General features: G+C 30.1%; 1 pseudogene; it reads right to left on the reverse strand.

Annotated features, from left to right (window-relative positions):
- Nucleotides 1–17616, reverse strand: part of LOC128183616 (deleted in malignant brain tumors 1 protein-like) — a 492435-nt pseudogene that overhangs the window by 390022 nt on the left and 84797 nt on the right.

Below are 17616 nucleotides of genomic sequence, written 5' to 3' on the forward strand. Positions count from 1 at the left end.
AGAAACTGATATTAGATTTATTCATTAACGACCAATTAAAACGAAACTGTACTACTAAATCAAATGATTTCTTTATTTTCACTTCCTTTTATTACATGCTCCCAATTCCATGGTGGTAGGGGGGGGGGGTCAACTCTATTTTCTTTCTATGATATGATAAGCACATTTTTAAAAGCGAAAATTAAAAAAAAAAGTTGAAATTAATTTTTTTTAAAGTGGAGGGGGCAACTTCGTGATAAACAAATTTTCTATGTGTAAATAAAAAAGAGTATTTTTTTTAACATGGGGGGGGGGGGGGCTCTATGATAAGTCAATTTTTGTATGTAAGTTTAAGAAAAAATTCTACTGCAAAAAAAGGAATGAACTTTACTTTACAATCACTTTAAAATAGGAGATAGAGTGCAAGAAACATTTTCATTTAAATCTTTATTATTCTACATCATTATATCTGAGATTGACCTTATAAAGTATGAATAATGTAAATTTACTGACAAATAATTGTTTTATTTTATTTTGCAATCAAATTTATCGAAGTTGTTTATTTTATTGATTTATCATAATTCATTGTTTGATCACATGCTGCGTTCGCCCCAACGGTCGCGCCGTAAAACATATTATCCTTTAGTATGACATTTCATATCTTTATTCAGGTAAACACGTATTTACTGTAGTTTATTTTAAGACAGCAAAGTAAACCAGAATTTATCTCACCATTAGGACTGCAGTTGATGGACACATCCTTCCTGTGATTACAGTTATGGGCTCCCCACGCTCGGTGCTGACACTCATCGATATTTTTCTCAGATCCCGTACATTTAACATCGTCCAGCCATATAGGACCTGATCCTTCGCCATAAACAGCTTTTCCGTACACTTCTGATGTATTCCTAAATGTTATATATACTTAATAATAATCTTAGTTTTCATGTTTTTGAAGTCAATTTCCGCTTGGAAAAAGGAAGAAAAAAGAACGACAGATTAAGGCTCATATTTTTGATTATAAAATAATGTGTTTTGATAACAAATTTCTATCGGACAACATTACCAAGGGAACCCTAATACTCGACACACAACAGCAGCCAGTTTATCAGTCACTGAGTCATCACACACTGTTCCCCATTTCCCAAGTTTGTACACTTCTAAACGACCTTCATATCCAGTCTCTCCTTCAACAAGTCGAATCAAAGTTTCTGAAAGGTAAGGACATTTCTAGATTATCCGGAAAATGATATATATTTTTTATTTTCTGTTTCAAAGAGATGTATGTTAAAAACAATGTGTGACATTTGAAATTATTTTATAAATTTTGAGTATGAAGCATAAAGCAGGTGTTTAGGTTTTTGTCTTTTTTTCTGCACTTATCTGAAACAGAATTTGTTTCTACACAAGTGTTCGTAAAGGATTGCTTCTGCAAATAAATTTTGCATGGCGTGTGTTAATATAAACCACTAAACTTTCTTTAACATAATGATTGTATCTGAACTAGCCCTTCGTATCTATAATAACCTCATTAAATCCAACGTTGAATTAAAAATTATGTGGGGCTACATTAGTCGTCCATGCAGATATCGTCATTTACAACAAGAAAGACCTTTTGTAAAACCGTTTAGTACTGATTAATGCAATCGGCCATCCTTATGAGCACTCTCTGTGCCGTAGACAGCCAAAGAAGAAACAACCATGAGTTGATCAGATTTAAGCAGATAAATGGTATTTATACATTGTGTACTTTAGTTCTTATTCATGTGATATCTTGAAATCAAATATTTTAGAAACCATCTAATATTTGTATAGGCGTGACAAGTCAGTTTGATATATCATTGTAGGCCTATTTCTACTTTTTTAGAAAATACGTACACCTACTGCGTTTTTATCAAAGTACCGTATAAGTGTAGAGTAATGAGCTATAAACAGTTAATTTTGTTTTGCTTAGGAATAGAATGTCTCGACGTCATTGGATGAATAGCGTCACGTGATTGCCTTATAAATTTCTTTACACGACGAGCGTCAAATTTATACGGCAACATGGCGGACGTAACGTTATTTGAACTGATTTTCTTTCTTTTACACAAACGTTCAACAGTGTCAATAATGTTTAAGCCCTAAATATTAAGAGTGACCATCCTTTGCCCGTGACGTAATATTATGATCCTACAATATGGCATTCAGGTTTGCAAAGACGACTGACGGCAAAGGTAAAAAATTATAGAATAAAGCGATAAACATTAATGTTATGTATTATCTTTTTTTTTTGTTTACTATCAAACTTTTGGTCCTCGACAAAACAAAACACATATGAGGTGCGTTACAGACTATTAACAGAAATTTGTGGGATTAGTAAAGTCCATAGAAGGCTCGGCTCCGCCCCGCCTTCTATGGACTTTACCGACCACACAAAATTTCTGTACACGGTCAGTAACAATTCTTATGGGTAATAATCTGTGATTTATCTGTTCTTTCAGGCATTTGTACAAGCTAGTTTAATATGCAATATATATGTTTCCAAAAGACTCATGACTGTTTTAGTTATACTATGACACACACAACTTACGTGATTATTTTAATATAAATGTATTTATTTGAAAAAAGAAAATATTGAAAAATTAGTTCAGGTAAATGTTGTTAATCTTTGAGATTAAATAACTTGATAAGTGAGACAGATATTTTGTTATCTTTCACTAAGTAGTATCTTCATCTCCATTTGCTATAGACAGAAATTTTCTTATTGTATCCACGTTCTTTATACCTAAGAATGTTACTAATATCCTTATGATATATGTCTAGAACACAATAAACTTAATATAAACATAACCATTTTTATGTCAGTGTTTGAACGCATTGCAGTTTACCAAGTTCAAATAATTCTATAAATATTAATGAAGACAGTGCCGGTTTATCTCACTTAACAAAGTTATAAGAAGAGATTTGAAGTCAATATGATTCACAATTCAAATAATGATTACATTTATCAGAAACAATTACATCATCAGTACTGAAGCGTATCGGGGACTTAACTTGTTCTTCAGCTCTACATTGTTATACTTTGTATTGTCTAATCAACACATAAACTCTTATGTCGTTCTATTTATGCAAATATTTGGCATTGTATTGAGGGTTATCAGTTTATATAATCTAAATCGCCTTTTTGTAATTGATCAGTTTTCTTGCTACATTGTATCTGCTATATCGACTTCACAAAATACGGAGCTAAAAGTCCGTATAAAATAATCTAAAATTTGGTTTTAGTCATATCGAAAATGAAATGTTGACATAGAACAATGAAAGTATATAATTTATAGGTAAATCGACATAAAAATGTTTTCATTTCTTGGAAACATATTGTGAAGATGTTGTTATCGAAAGACGATAACGAAAGGGGCGGGAGTTCTGTTGGTACCTCACCGCACTCTGAATATAGCTCTAGGGAACAAAGGTAAACTGACGTTTTTGCTTTCATTGTAATTCGGAAGTCGTGTATGATCAATTTTCTATTCTTTCGTTGCTCCCATCATCCATGAATTGAAATTCACAACGAAATATGAGTAATAGTATTGAGCAGTCTTACCTCAAGATTTAAGATTATAATTAAAAAATCACGTTGATTGAACTGTTTCCCATCGACAAGGCTTTTTTTAACCATCTGTCTTCAAATTGATATAACACGAGCTTAAAGCAATACTATTGGATGATAAACCACCCTCCGAACAACAATGTAATCTAGCTACGATATCAAATGCTATTACGCATAAACTAATTGCACAAGCATTAGATTTTCTAAAAAGCAGGGTTCGAAGCGAGTCTTTTTTTTTATTATCATGGAAAAAAAGACTCGCGACAAATCATGAAAATGAGAAAATACAACGCTCATGCGATCTGTTCATGCATAATGTAATTTTACAGCAAATACAATTATTTTTTAGTTTTTTCCCCTATGCTCTGGTAAATAAAACATTTTTTGTGTGGGCGGGAGGATATATAATACGTGTAAGTAAAGGGGTCATGTATTTTAAATGCTATACCATCGGTCTGGAAACTAATATCACATGTTAATGAAGAAAAACCCAAACATTGAACATCATAACGATCTGCTTAAATATAGATCATATAGCAGCCCTCTAATTGCGATACCAAATACTAATCTGAATTTATATAAGGCAATTACTCTTATTTCTTTCTGATTTATATCAAACTGTCAAATGCAGTCTAAATGTGCAGTCTACATTTCAGTCTACAGTTAATATTTTTGCAATATCTTCACAAGAAATAAAATCATATTGATATCGACGTGACTGTTTTTGTCCAAATTTGTTTTTCAATTTAATGAAATCACATTCAAACTTAATTAATATCAAACTTAAAAATTGTGATTTCGATAACCGAGACAGCAATACATTTAGTAGAATTCCATCAGGTTATTTTAATGATATAGATATCACAAATCAATATTCAATTCAATACATTTTCAATAACAAAAAAGACAGTTCATAAGTTGGAACACAACAAGTGTAGGCCCCGATTCGCTTCCGTACACCAATGACGTTAAGGTTTTTTGACATACGAAAAATTTATTTGATGGATTGATAGAGAATATTGTTTGAAATATTATTCCACAAAAATGAGATCAAAATCGGCCTTCAGTTATTTCATATGGTTTTTTGGTATTTTTTCAGTGAAATAGGAAAAGCTGTTTTGTTGACAAACATTTTTTAAGCATGGAATTTGGTGTCAATTAATTTGTATTTATAATAAAATAATGAATAAAGTCATGCGAAAGATCGTTTGGTCAAGTGTTTAATTTTCTTAGTAAAAATATTTCTAAAAAATAAAATCGGGATTCTTTTATACTTTTTTAATCGATATATAGATATTAAAGAACAAAACATAGTCACATAAAGTATTTACTAAATAATGATTTTTTTCACAAAGAAATTAAAATGATGAAATGTGAAATTTTAGAAAAATTGCTATGTATCAAAAAACCGATCCCGATTCAAAAAACAAAACTAATCTCGGTCAGAATTTTTTAAAACTGAAATTTTACAACAAAGAAACGGCAGTTTATTCTGAGTACTTGATATGAGTTATAATGTTTTTTAATGTCCAAATTATTTTACAGTTAAACAACCTAAGAGTTTCACAAAATGTTAACTCATTCTTACTTAATGTAATTTCGTTCGGGACAGTTTATTTACAATCAGGATCGGTTTGACTTTAATATTTTCTAAGTTTTCTTAAATTTCACAATTTTGTTTCAGTTTTACTAGTTTGTTTACGTTTTATGTGAGTAACAGTTTATTTGCAGTTTTTACCCATAGGCCTATATATTTTTCAAAAATCTACAATTCTTGTTTTTATTTAATTAATATTTTTTTTACAAAAATATTTCAAAGTTTATATGGCTGTTTTTGAAATGTATTTATAGATAATTGTATTGTTGATTAATTGATACCAAATTTTTAGCTGTTATGAAAAACATTGCAATATCAAACCGGTTTCTGACAAAAAATACAAAAATAAATCATTTGTTCACAAAAATGAGGTAAGTTTCCCTTTTAATGGCTTCATAGTAAATAGTTATTAGACGTTGATGAGTAATACGAACATTTGCATTTTTGATAACTTTGATGATAAAAAAAATCTTTGAACATGATAATACTCAAAGATTGCAGTACGTTTTTGGCAAATATTTAAATACATGTATTTAAAAAATGGCCCGATTGGCTATCGATTTCAAATTGAGCAGCTAAATCACATATTGCAGCCTAGTACGAATGACGGAAAATGCTTAAGATATGGTCCTCAATTTACATGTGTATTGTGGGTTACCTCATATACAACAGGTAGCACATATGTGCAGTTCTTTGACATCTAAAAAATCTTTTTAAATGCAATAACCAAAAAACCCCGGTTTTTTGTAACCTGTTGGCTTCAATTCATTTCGTTTTTAAACAACAAAAATGGCTACAAGATACTTCATAAAAATGAAGTTCTTAAGTGTTTAATAACTAAAGTTTTACTCATATGAACGCTTCTGCCAAGGATATACATCATAAACAACAAAGTTATTTCTATAATATATATCAAAACATACCGACACATATTATTCAATATGTCCTTTAGTATGCTATTTCATATCTTTATTGAGGTAAACATGTATGTATTGTAGTTCATTTTAAAACAGCAAAATAAAACACAATTTATCTCACCATTAGGCCTGCAGTTGATGGACACATCATTCCTGTGATTACAATTATGGGTTATGGACATTTTTAGCTCTAATGAAAAAAAAATTACAGTAACAAACCGTTAATTATCTCTAAAATCCATAAAACGAAATACAAATTCAAAGTAGATCTATAGAAAGATGTACTTTGCTTGCAGCTAAAAGAATGGGCCTGGTTTCTAACAAAAAATACGAACATTTGCATTTTTGATAACTTTGATGATAAAAAAAAATATTTGAACATGATAATACTCAAAGATTGCAGAAAGGTTTTGGCCAAAATTTGAACACATGTATTTAAAAAACGGCCCGATTGGCTATCAATTTCAAATTGAGCAACTAAATCACATATTGTAGCCTAGAACGAATGACGGATAATGCATTAGAAATGGTCCTCAATTTACATGTGAATTGTGGGTTACCTCTTATAAATCAGGTAGCATACATGTACAGTTCTTTGACATCTAAAAATATCTTTTTAAATGCAATAACAAAAACAAAAAACCGCGGATTCTTTTACTGATTAGCTTCAATATATTTCGATTTTAAATAACAAACTGTTAAATGGCTACAAGATACTTAATAAAAGAAAAGTTCCTAAGTGTTTGATAGCTAAAGTTTTACTCAAATGAACGCCACTGCAAAGCATATGCATCATAAACAACAAAGTTTTTGCGTGGACCCTGAGGTCCACGCAGAAAATATATAACAGAGGTTAAACCGGATGCAATGGGAAAAAAAATTAGCATGCGCATTAGTTAGCCTGGTTCCTGTGTGTAATGGGTTGCTCAGGGAATCAGGTTAGCACACGTTTATCTGAATCGGGATCGGGCCATATGTACATATAAGTTCAAAGGCGCTGTAATTGTAAAGTTGTCGGCAAACAGTAGCCTACAGAAACAAAGTATTCCTTTCAAAGAAATAAACGGCATGTGATATAAACTGTCAGTATTATGAAATAAGTTAATATTATGCAGAAACTCCAACATAGCACAATTAAAAATGTTTTGTTGTTTTCCGAATACACAAGTAGCTTAACTTTACTTTTATAATAGGCGAGGCTAGAGTACTTCCCGATTAAATTTTTTTAAACATTTAAGTATGATTGAATATTAATTATGTGACTGTAAATAATGGATGATTGAATAATTATGTCACTGTATAAAAGTTTAAATCTCAAGAAAAATGCATCAAAATATGAAATTAATTTCCACAAAGCTGTCACTGCATAGTTAACAAAGTAGTGCGAAGCGTAATGTGTGCGCAAATAGTAGAATTCGCCAAATGCCTGATACTATACATTCAATCTTTTTTTGATATAGAACAATTATTTTAGAAGATTCTTAGATAAAAAAAAAAGTCAGGGCTATACATAAACGTAATACAACGTACAAATTTAGTGGTTAAAACAGGAAGCTAGAGTCGGCGAAATCTTTGACAATCTTAAGGCATTCACGTTTTCGTTAAAAACACATGCATTTGGTCCACGTATTGCAGTCCTTTGTTAAAGGACAGCAACTTGTTTCTACAATATATATCAAAACATACCAACACATATTATTCAATATGTCCTTTAGTATGACATTTCATATCTTTATTCAGGTAAAGACGTACGTATTGTAGTTTAGTTTAAGACAGCAAAGTTAAACAGAATTTATCTCACCATAAGGATTGCAGTTGATGGACATATACTTCCAGTTAAAACAGTTATAGGTTCCCCACGCTCTCTGTCGACATTCATCTATACCTGTCTCAGACCCCGTACATTTAACATCGTCCAGCCATATAGGACCTGATCCCTCGCCATAAACAGCTTTTCCGTACACTTCTGATGTATTCCTAAAAGTTCGATATACTTAATAATATTCTTAGATTTCATGTTTTTGAAATCAATTTCTGTTTGGAAAAGAAATCAAGTTATCTATAGTAAAATTAAGAAAGAAAAAGAAAGAAAGAAAAAAGAACGCCAGATTTAGGCTCATTTTTTTATATAATAAATTTATGTGTTTTAATATCAGATTTCTATCAGACAACATTACCAAGGGAACCCTATTGATCGACACACAACATCGGCCAGTTTGTCAGTCACTGACTCATCACACACTGTTCCCCATTTTCCAAGTTTGTACACTTCTAAACGACCTTCATATTCAGTCTCTCCTTCAACAAGTCGAATCAAAGTTTCTGAAAATGTAAGGACATTTCTAGATTATCTGGAAAATGATATTTTTTTTATTTTCTGTTTCAAAAGTGGTGTAAAGAGATGTATGTTAAAAACAATGTGTGACATTTGAAATTACTTTATAATTTTCGAGTATGAAGCATAAAGCAGGTGTTTAGGTTTTTGTCTTTTTTTTGCACTTATCTGACTCAAATTGTTAAAATTTAATTAACATGCTTAAAATAACGTTTTCAGTGAAATAGAATAAAATATATGATGATAAAAATTTAAAGATTCGAATTCATATTGTATTTTTTCTACACAAATGTTTGTTGAAGATTGCCTCTGCAAATTATTTCAGCTTGGCGTGTGTTAATATTAACCATTAAACTTTCTTTAACATTGTATTTGAACTAGCCCTTCGTATCTATAACAACCTCATTAAAGACGAATATATTTTATCCAACGTTAAATCAAAAATTATGTGGGGCTACATTAGTCGTCCCTGCAGATATTACCATTCACAACAAGAAAGGCCTTTTCTAAAACCGTTTTAGTACTGATTAATGCAATCGGCCATCCTTATGAGAACTCTCTGTGCCGTAGACAGCCAAAGAAGAATCAATCATGAGTTTACTAGATTTAAGCTGATAAATGGTATTTATTCCTTGTGTACTTTATATCATATTCATGTGATATCTTGAAATCAAATATTTAAAAAAAAAACATCTTAAATTTTTAGAGGCGTGACAAGTCAGTTTGATTTATCATTGTATTTCTACTTTTTTCAAAAATACGTACTACGTTTTTATCAAAGTACCATATCAGTGTAGAGTAATGTGCTATAAACTCTTCATTTTGTTTTGCCTCGGACTAGAAAGTCTCGACGTCATTGGATGAATAGCGTCACGTGATTGCCTTATAAATTTCTTTAGTTGACAAGCGTCAAATTTATACAGCAACGTGGCGGACGTAACATTATTTGAGCTGATCTTTTTACACAAACGTTCAACCATACCAATAATTGTTAAGCCCCAAAATATTCAGCCCCCTTGCCCGTGACGTAATATTATAATCCCACAGTATGGCATTCAGGTTTGCACAGGTTTGCATAGCTTTCCGACAAAACAAAACACATATTAGGCTTGTTACTGACTGTGTACATATATTTGTGGGCTCCGCCGCGCCTTCTATGGACTTTACCGACCCCTCAAATTTCTGTACACAGTCAGTAACAAACCTAATAAGTAATAATCTGTGATTTATCTGTTCCTTCAGGCATTTGTACAAGCTAGGTTAATATGCAATATATATTTTTCCAAAAGACTCATGACTGATTTGGTTATGCTATGACACACAAAACTTACTTGATTATTTAAAACTAAACGTATTTATTTGTAAAAACAACATATTGAAAAATTACTTCAGGTAAATGTTGTTTATCTTTGAGACTTTGAAATAACTTAATATTTGAGACGGATATTTTGTTATCTTTCACTAAGTACTATCTTCATCTCCATTTGCTATAAACTGAAAAAAATATTGTATCCACGATCTTTATACCTAAGAATCTTACATACATCCTTATGATATATTTCTGAAAATACAATAAACTAAATATAAACATAACCATTTCTATTTCAGTGTTTAAACTCTAAGCAGTTTATCAAGTTCAAATAATTCTATAAATATTAGTGAAGATAGTGCCGAATTGCTTATCTCACTTCCCTTAACAAAGTTAAAAGAAGAGATTTGAAGTCAATATGATTCACAATTCAAATAATGAGAACATTTATCAGAAACAATTGCATCATCAGTACTGAAGCGTATCGGGGACTTAACTTGATGTACAACGCTTACATTGTTATAATTTGTATTGTCTAATCAACATATGAACTATTATGTCGTTCTATTTATGCAAATATTTGGCATTGTATTGAGGGTTATAAGTTTACATAATCTAAATCGCCTTTTTGTAATTGATCAGTTTTCTTGCTACATTGTATCTGCTTTACAAAATACGGAGTTAAAAATCTGTATAAAAATAATCTAAAAAAGGGTTATAGTCATATCGAAAATGAAATGTTGACATAGAACAATGAAAGTATATAATTTATAGGTAAATCGACATAAAAATGTTTTTATTTCTTGGAAACATATTGTGAAGATGTTGTTATCGAAAGACGATAACGAAAGGGGCGGGAGTTCTGTTGGAACGTCACCGCACTCTGAATATAGCTCTAGGAAACAGAGGTAAACTGACGTTTTTGCTTTCATTGTAATTCGGAAGTCGTGTATGATCAATTTTCTATACTTTCGTTGCTACCATCATCCATGAATTTAAATTCACAACGAATTATGAGTAAAAGTATTACGCAGTTCTTTCCCAAGATTTAAGATTATAGTTTTAAAAATCACGTTGATTGAACTATTTCCCATCGACAAAGCTTTTCTCAACCATCTGTCTTCAAATTGATATAACACGAGCTTGAAGCAATATTATTGGATGATAAACCACCCTCCGAAATACAATGTACTCTAGCTACGATATTAAATGCTATTACGCATAAACTCATTGCACAAGCATTAGATTTTCTTAAAAGCAGGATTTGAAGCGAATCTTTTTTATGCACATGGTAAAAAGACTCGCGACAAATGTGAAATTAAGAAAATGCAACGTTCATGCGATCACTTTATGCATAATGTAATTTTACAGCAAACACAATTTTTTTTTATTTTTTCCCCCCTATGCTCTGGTAAATAAAACATTTTTTGTGGGGCGGGAGGATATATAATACGTGTAAGTAAAGGGGTCATGTAGTATCGGTCTGGAAACTCATATCACATGTTAAATGAAGAGGAACCCAAACATTGAAAATCATTACGATCTGCTTAAATATAGATCATGTAGCAGCCCTCTAATTACGATATCAAATACTAATCTGAATTTATATAAGGCAATTACTGTTCTTTCTTTCTGATTTATATCAAACTGTCAAATGCAGTCTACATGTGTAGTCTACAGTCAAAGTGAGGTGACGTAAACGTACCATTAGAACTTCTACGCCCGCGAAGTTCATTCGATAACAATATTTTTGCAATATGTTCCCAAGAAATAAAATTATATTGATATTGACATGACTATAAAGCCTTTATTTTATTGCTCTTTGTCCAAATGTTTGTTTCAATTTAATCAAATCACATTCTTATATAAGCATGTCAAACTTATAAATTGTGATCTCGATAACCGAGACAGCAATATATTTTGTAATATTCAGTAAGGTGATTTTAATGATATATATATTACAAATCAATATTCAATTCGATACATTTTCAATAGCAGAGAAGACAGTTGAAACAGAGCAAGTGTAGGCCCCGATACGCTTCCGTACACCAATGATGTTAAGGTTTCTCGACATACCAAAATATTTTTTGATGGATCGATAGAGAATATTTTTTGATATATGATTCTACAAAAAAAGATCAATATCGGATTTTAGTTATTTCATATTAATTTTTGTTTTGGTATTTTTCAGTGAAACTTATAATAATGAATAAAATCATGCCAAAAATCGTTTAGTCAAGTGTTTAATTTTCTTATTTAAAATATTTCTGAAAATCTAATTGGGAAATTTTTATATTTTTTTAATCTTTGGATAAAAATTAAAGAACAACATAATTATAGTCACATAATGTATTTACTAAACAATGATTTTTTTTTTACATAGAAATTTAAATGAAATTGAATATTTAAAACAATAGCTATTTATCAAATTTGAACCGATCTCGATTCAAAAAACAAAACTAATCCCGATCAGAATTTTTTTCAAAACTGAAATCTTGCAAAAAAAACCTTGCAGTTTATTCTGAGTACTTGACATAAGTTCTAAAGTTTTTTAATGACCAACTCATTTAACAGCTAAACAACCTGAGAGGTTCACAAAATGTTGATTCATTCTTACTTTATGTTATTTCGTCGGGATCAGTTTAAGAGGCTGTCAAAGTAAACATCAGGCCAATATATAAGAAAAGTCGCACATCGATTTTCACGAATTTTTTGTTTTCCCTCTAAAAAGTTTCTTTGTATTCTCTTTTGACCCACAATAATGATGATTTGTTTGAAAATATAATTTAAGTGGTAATTTGGACAGGAATATATATATTTTATTCTCTTATATAAATCATTGAAACCATGTACCAAACTGTGAGCTTTATAATCCAATACATTGTAATTGGTGAGGAATTGTATTTTTTATAAATGAGAAAAATATTTTGACTTCTTATTGATAAAATAAAATGAGTGTGACAAGATTGCATTGAAAAATTGTAGACAAGTATATTTTGGCAATATTATCATTTTTTGGTGCTTTGGTAAAGTTGTCTCGATCTCAAATACCATTGGAAGTTAAATCAGGTCGCCAATAATAATAACAACCATCCCGAACCTTTTATTGAAACTGAGATGAATTACTGTTACCAGACGAATTTCAACAAGTCGGCCAATAAACTATGCAGTTATGGGTACATTGATGTACACATCAACTATTTAAAGAAAAAAGCAAGATGTGTTCACCTGATGACGGCTGAGGAATGTTTTATCTTGACAAACGGGTAGTTCAAGAGGTCAGGTAAATAATATGCATAGTGGAGAGAGAGAGAGAGAGAGAGAGAGAGAGAGAGAGAGAGAGAGAGAGAGAGAGAGAGAGAGAGAGAGAGAGAGAGAGAAGTTGAATGAACTTGTCTTAATGCATCATGCACTGTATGTACATGTTATCATTTCGCATTTTAATGCTCAATAAATGGTTATCTTGCATGAGTTTATTTTCTGTTTATTTATTCCAAAATTACTACTGCACAATTTCTATGATAACTAATTTAATTTCAATGTTATTATTAGTTTAATATCTTCATCTTTTATGGTTGATTGTCATACTATGAAAGTAGCTGACATGTATTCTAGCCTAGTTAATTTGTATGTACAGAGATCTCAATATCTTGAGAAAATTTAATTAAATAAATTAATTAGTACAACAATCTATCCACATGTTAACATGCAAATACTGATATCACTTAGCAATATTATAATATAGAATAACACTGTCCAAGTAAATTGTCCAAACATAGCATTGATACATGTAAATGAAATATATTCTTTCACTCTTAAGCACTGCTTATTTATTCAAACATGTACAACATGCTTGAAAGTAAGTCAGCTGAGTAATTTAGAAATACATTTTTAAAAAGAGGAAAATACAGTTTAAAAGAGGCACAGTGATTCTCATATGACCATGGATTTGATTTGGGAATAGGGTTCAAAAGGGGGGGGGTTTAAAGCATACTGTCCCATGTATGTTTTAGCTGCTCATCATACATGGATTAAAAATGGATTAGTATAGGGGATCCAAAAATGCGCGGGGAAATGGGGGGGGGGGGGTGGGGTGGGGGGAGGGATTGTAATGTCTGACTTATCTGCTAGATTCATTGAGGACTTAGTCTGACTAAAAAAATTTTGTATATTAGTCGGTTTATGTTAATTTTTACCCAAAAGATAAACACCTGCCTAGAACTTGCAAAAGCTATCCGAGTGAAAGTAGAGGTCACATTTTCTTAGTTCTCATTCCATAACAGTTGTATGCATTCATTTTGAAGCTTTGGATTAAACAAGTTGCTAATGTCACTAAAATAGAGACAATAATGAATTCAAACGTTACTACTAAGAAGGAATAATTTGAAATATTTATGTGTATTTGTACATCATGGAATTGTTATAATTGTTTTGTTAAGAAAAATAAATAAATAAAGACCCTCAAATTCAGTAGTACCAATGATAAATTGGATTTGACCTTTTCGCACAATTTAATCTTAAAAAATCTTCTTTATTAGAGCTAATACAGCTTCAATATTATAATCCTACCAAGTTTATTACCAGTTTAAGAAAAAAAAGATAATACTTATTGAAAACACACAAATACATTGAGTTTGAAAAATACAGTTTGGTTTTATATTACTTTAATTAAAGAGACAGTACGGCGCATCTTATCAAAAACCCGATCGGGTTTGGTATTTTTTTTACTACTCATGAATGTATAAACTTTGAGAAAATTCTCCGTGCAATAAATCTTATTATATCATTAAAATTAATAATTATGTATAACCTATCACATAAATACATTGCAACGTGTTCGGGGTTCCACCTTCTATACTATTACGCATGCGTATTTACTGTAAACAAAATAAATGCAGGACGCGCGAAGAATCTCTTGGGCAGGTTTGTTGATAAAAATATGTCTTTTCTACTTCTCATAGGTAAAAATTGTTCAAAGTTTTTAAAATAACCACAATTATTATTTTGTAAGCATGTATTTATCGTGTTTATCATAGGAGTTGCTACAACGTAAATCTATTTTTATAAATGAGGCCCCTTGAGAGGTTATTTGACATATATATGTCTATTCATTTTAAAATGAACCTGAATTGGTAAACCATTTATAAATTATCGAGTAAGAAAGGATGTGTTTCATTTAGGGAATCGCTTTAACCTCGTTTTCCATGATAACCGTAGTGGGGCGAAGATCTTGTAGTTTTCAGCACGTGTCAATTACTGTCAATCAAAGTCCACGTGGTACAAATAAACGATATAAGATTTAATCCTGTTTATACGACCCTTGAATATCCGGAAGCTCATAATAACGTTAATTTAGAATGTGAAAGGGATTTTCATGTATTTCAACTATTACAATCAACGCTATTTCTTATTTCCTAACTATACAATAGGTAAATCTGAAGGTATTCACACATGTGTTTTCAGCTGTACTGTCTCTTTAATATTCCTTAATCAGTGATTCATACATTATGAATCCTTATTCTCAAATTTATGTACTTCATAAAATAGTGAAAACTTTAAGTATAATTTGAACAAAAATTAGACCATCCAAATATGAAATGTTTAGCTTATTCTCTTCAGTTGTGAATAATTTTAGCAGACTTAAACTCAATTTTCTACATTTTTCTCAAAATGACCTTTCTGCACTTAAAATATGAAAAATGTAGGTTTTTGATGAGTGATCAATATTTCTTTAATCATAAAGCATTTCCTATTATAAAGATATAAGCATGTATTCAACTATAGTCAATATTTGTAACATGAACCTTGTCACTCACTGTCTTTAAACGATAATAATAACATGGTATGCATGGAAAAACTTGATTTTTAATGTTAAAAATGGGTAATTTTGAGCAACTGCTTCTATGAAACCGATGCTGTTCCCACTAAATTTAAGGTTATTTATAAAGATGCTTCATTATTTCCTATCATGAAAATGTATTGGATTTTATTGAAATTTCAAATTAACATTAAAATACTAGAATTTTTTTTTTTTTTACAAAATATGCACCACTTTGATAAGGCATATATTTTTGTTTGAAATATATTTGTACTTTAAAAGCAGTTTAAGTTAAATTGTTAAGTGTGTCTAAACTATATAATATAATATAATATTTAAATTATTTTTTATAGAATTAAGTAGTTTTACAACTTCTCAAACTAAACATGCTCCACAATTCAAAAATTTATATATTTCTTCCTAGTTATGCATACTATAAAATTTTTCTTCCACATGTAATACAATCATATAAAAATGAAGTGATACATAAAATTGTTTTGAAATCCAAAACATAGCATGTGCAAAGCCCTGCTAGAAATCTGCTTTGAGAGCCTCTTAAGTACAATCAGGATCGGTTCGACTTCAATATTTTCCAAATTTTCTTAATTTCACAATTTTGTTTCAATTTTTGCTAAATTAAGTTTTATGTGAGTAACAGTTAATATATATATATATATATATATATATATATATATATATATATATATATATATATATATATATATATATATATATATATATATATATATATATATATATATATATATATAAATATATATATATTAAAAATCTACAATTCTTGTTTTTAATTTAATTGTTTTTTTTTTAAACAATGATATTTCAAAGTTTATATGGCCATCTTTGATATATATTTATAGATAATTGTATTGTTGATTAATTGATACCAAATTTTTAGCTCTAATGAAAAACATTACAATATCAAACCGTCAACTATCGCAGGAATCCATAGAACGAACTACAAATTCAAGGCAGATCTCTAAAAAAGATATATTTTGCTTGCAGCTAAAAGAATGTGTCCGGTTTCTAACAAAAAATACAAAGAAAAAAATCATTTGATTACAAAAATGAGGTAAGTTTCCCTTTCAATGGCTTAATAGTAAATAGTTATTAGACATTGATGAGTAATACGAATATTTGCATTTTTGATAACTTTGATGGTAAAAAAAATCTTTGAATATGATAATACTCAAAGATTGCAATAAGTTTTTTGGCAAATATTTAAATACATGTATTTAGCCCGATGGGCTATCGATTTCAAATTGAGCAGCTAAATCACATATTGCAACCTAGTACGAATGACGGAAAATGCTTAAGATATGGTCCTCAATTTACATGTGTATTGTGGGTTACCTCATATACAACAGGTAGCACACATGTACAGTTCTTTGACATCTAAAAATCTTTTTAAATGCAATAACCAAACAAAAAACAAAAAAACAAAACAAAAAAAAGCGGTTTTTTGTAACCTGTTGGCTTCAATTCATTTCGTTTTTAAACAACAAAAATGGCTACAAGATACTTCATAAAAATGAAGTTCTTAAGTGTTTAATAACTAAAGTTTTACTCATATGAACGCTTCTGCCAAGGATATACATCATAAACAACAAAGTTATTTCTATAATATATATCAAAACATACCGACACATATTATTCAATATGTCCTTTAGTATGCTATTTCATATCTTTATTGAGGTAAACATGTATGTATTGTAGTTCATTTTAAAACAGCAAAATAAAACAATTTATCTCACCATTAGGACTGCAGTTGATGGACACATCATTCCTGTGATTACAGTCATGAGTTCCCCACGCTTTATGCTGACATTCATCGATACTTGTCTCAGATCCTTCACACTTAACATTGTCCAGCCATATAGGACCTGATCCTTTGCCATAAGCAGCTTTTCGGTACACTTCTGATGTTTTCCTAAAATTTTCGATACACTAAATATTATTCTTAGTGTTAATGAAGAAAAGAAATCAAGTAATATATAGTACAATTAAAAAAGAAAAAAAAGAAAAAAACAACGACAGATTAAGGCTCATTT

The sequence above is a fragment of the Crassostrea angulata genome, chromosome 5, assembly GCF_025612915.1.
Source record: "Crassostrea angulata isolate pt1a10 chromosome 5, ASM2561291v2, whole genome shotgun sequence".
NCBI lineage: Eukaryota > Metazoa > Mollusca > Bivalvia > Ostreida > Ostreidae > Magallana > Magallana angulata.